The sequence below is a fragment of the Bison bison genome, unplaced genomic scaffold (genome assembly GCF_000754665.1).
Source record: "Bison bison bison isolate TAMUID 2011002044 unplaced genomic scaffold, Bison_UMD1.0 scf7180017864144, whole genome shotgun sequence".
NCBI classification, from domain to species: Eukaryota; Metazoa; Chordata; class Mammalia; order Artiodactyla; family Bovidae; genus Bison; species Bison bison.
Genome location: NW_011494716.1, coordinates 547194 through 550004, shown reverse-complemented (window position 1 = coordinate 550004; position 2811 = coordinate 547194).

Here is a 2811-nt window from a genome sequence, read left to right as displayed (position 1 = left end):
GGTGAAGAAGAACTAAAGAGCCTCTTGATGAAAGTGAAAGTGGAGAGTGAAAAAGTTGGCTTAAAGCTCAACATTCAGAAAACGAAGATCATGGCATCTGGTCCCATCACTTCATGGGAAATAGATGGGGAAACAGTGTCAGAGTTTATTTTTGGGGGCTCCAAAATCTCTGCAGATGGTGACTGCAGCCATGAAATTAAAAGACCCTTACTCCTTGGAAGAAAAGTTATGACCAACCTAGATAGCATATTGAAAAGCAGAGACATTACTTTGCCAACAAAGGTCTGTCTAGTCAAGGCTATGGTTTTTCCTGTGGTCATGTATGGATGCGAGAGTTGGACTGTGAAGAAAGCTGAGTGCCGAAGAACTGATGCTTTTGAACCGTGGTGTTGGAGAAGACTCTTGAGAGTCCCTTGGACTGCAAGGAGATCCAACCAGTCCATTCTAAAGGAGATCAGCCCTGGGTGTTCCTTGGACGGAATGATGCTAAAGCTGAAACTCCAGTACTTTGGCCACCTCATGCTAAGAGTTGACTCATTGTAAAAGACTGTGATGCTGGGAGGGATTGGGGGCAGGAGAAGGGAACGACAGAAGATGAGATGGCTGGATGGCATCACCAACTCAATGGACGTGAGTCTAAGTGAACTCCGGGAGTTGGTGATGGACAGGGAGGCCTGGCATGCTGCGATTCATGGGGTGGCAAAGAGTCGGACACAGCTGAGCGACTGACCTGAACTGAACTGATGGCTGATGACGTTGATTCTCTTCTCACGTACTTATTTGCGATTTGCATATTTTCTTTGGAGAAATGTCTATTTAGAGCCTTTACCCATTTCAAAGTTGAGTTGTCATTTTATTATTAAGCCTAAAAATTCTTTATATATCCTAGATATATGTCCATTGTCAGATATATGATTTGCAAAAAGTTTCCCCCATTCTGTGGATTGTCTTTTCATTTTATTGCCCCCAGTTAAGACAGGGTCCTCTGAAGCACAGAAGTTCTTAATTTTGATGATGTCCAGTTCATCTTTTTTTTTTTGCTTGTGCTTTTGATGTCACATCTAAGAAATCATTGCCTAGTCCAAGTTCACAAAGATTTACCCCCACGTATTCTAAAAAGTTTGGTGGTTTACTTCTTACATTTGAGACTTAAACCCATTTTGAGTTATCTTTTGTGTATGGGGAAGTACGGGGCTTCCCAGGTGGCTCAGTGGTGAAGAATCCGCCTGCCAATGCAAGAGACTCAGGTTCGATCCTGGGGTCGGGAAGATTACCTGGAGAAGGAAATGGCAACCCACTCCAGTAGTCCCTGGAGAAGGAAATGGCAACCCTCTCCAGTATTCTTGCCTGGAAAATCCCATGGACAGAGGAGCCTGGCAGATTACAGTCCATGGGATTGCAAAGAGTTGCACATGACTTAATAACTAAGTATGCACAGGCAAAGTAGGGCTGTGAGTTCATTTTTTTTTTTTCCTGCATATGAACATCCTAGTTGTACCATTTGTTGAAAAGACTGTTCTTTTCTCCCTGTAATTCTTTTGGCTCCGCTGTTGAAAAACAATTAACTGTAAATATGAGGATTTATTTCTGGACTCTCACTTCTATTCATGGTCTGTGTCTATCTTGTGCCAGCACCACCCTGACACAATTACTGTTGCTTTGTGGAAAGTTTTGAAATCAGAGAGTGAATTCTCCAACTTCATTCTTTCCCAGGATGACTTTAGACCCCTTAAGTTTACAGTTGTCATCTTTCTTGTCAGTCTTTTCGAAAACAGATCTTTATTTTAAACTTTACATCATTGCAAACACATTCCATGGCAATTGTTTTCAAGTAATTCTTGCTTTTCCCACCTACCTGTATATTATAACGCTCCCCAACATTATAAGCTTATTTACATATGATTGGCTACCTAATTTAGCTATTTTCCTATTGGACACTTATTTCTAAATTTTACTATTGCTGCTGTGACTGCTTCATTCCTAAGTTTCGGGGTACCTGGGTGAAAGTATATGGGAATGCTTTGTACATTTCTTGCAATTTTTCTGCATGAAATTATGTCCAAATAAAACGTCAGACAAAAAAAAAAAAAAAAAAACTATCCCTTTGGCATTTAGTGAGGGGAAAGCATCTTTTTCCGAAGTGCTCCAGCCCCCTGCCCAGCTATCCGATGCTCGTCCATGAGTCCGGCCATCGTCCATCGGTCCAGCCCCCACTCACAGCGCACAGTCACTGCCCACTTATTCTCTGACCACTCTGTGCGGTGGGGACCGGGGTTGCTCCGGTGCCGGGAGCTGAGGGGCCTGGGAGTGCTCTCCTGGACACTTGGCGGGTGGCGATCCGAGTGGTCCAGCATCCTTCGAGCTGAAGCCGGCCCTGCCTCTCACCAGCCCCGGGTGCAGCGACGCCCCGGCTCCCCTCCCGCACCGCGCCTGCGCCCTCTGCTCGCCGCAACACTTCGCAGCCCTCCGCCCGCCCAACCCGGCTCCGCCTTCGTCCGGCCGGAGCCCCCAGACTTCTGGCCGCGCGTCCTCACGTGGACAGAAAGAAGGCACTTCTCCTCTAGAAAATGCCGCTCGCCTGACAACCCTCCCTCCGCCTCCCTCCTTCGCGCCTAGCCGCGTCCCCCGCGCTCCGGGCAGGTGCAGGTCCAGGTCGCGCGGGGCCAGCCTGCCCACATTTTCCGCAACCTCGGTCGAATCCCCTCCTTCCTGCGTTCTCTTGCCCCCTTTCCCATCCGCGTTCTCCGTCCTGCGCCTCCTTCTCGGGCCTAAAGCTCCGCCGGACCTCCGGCTCGGCGCTTGGGGTCCCCG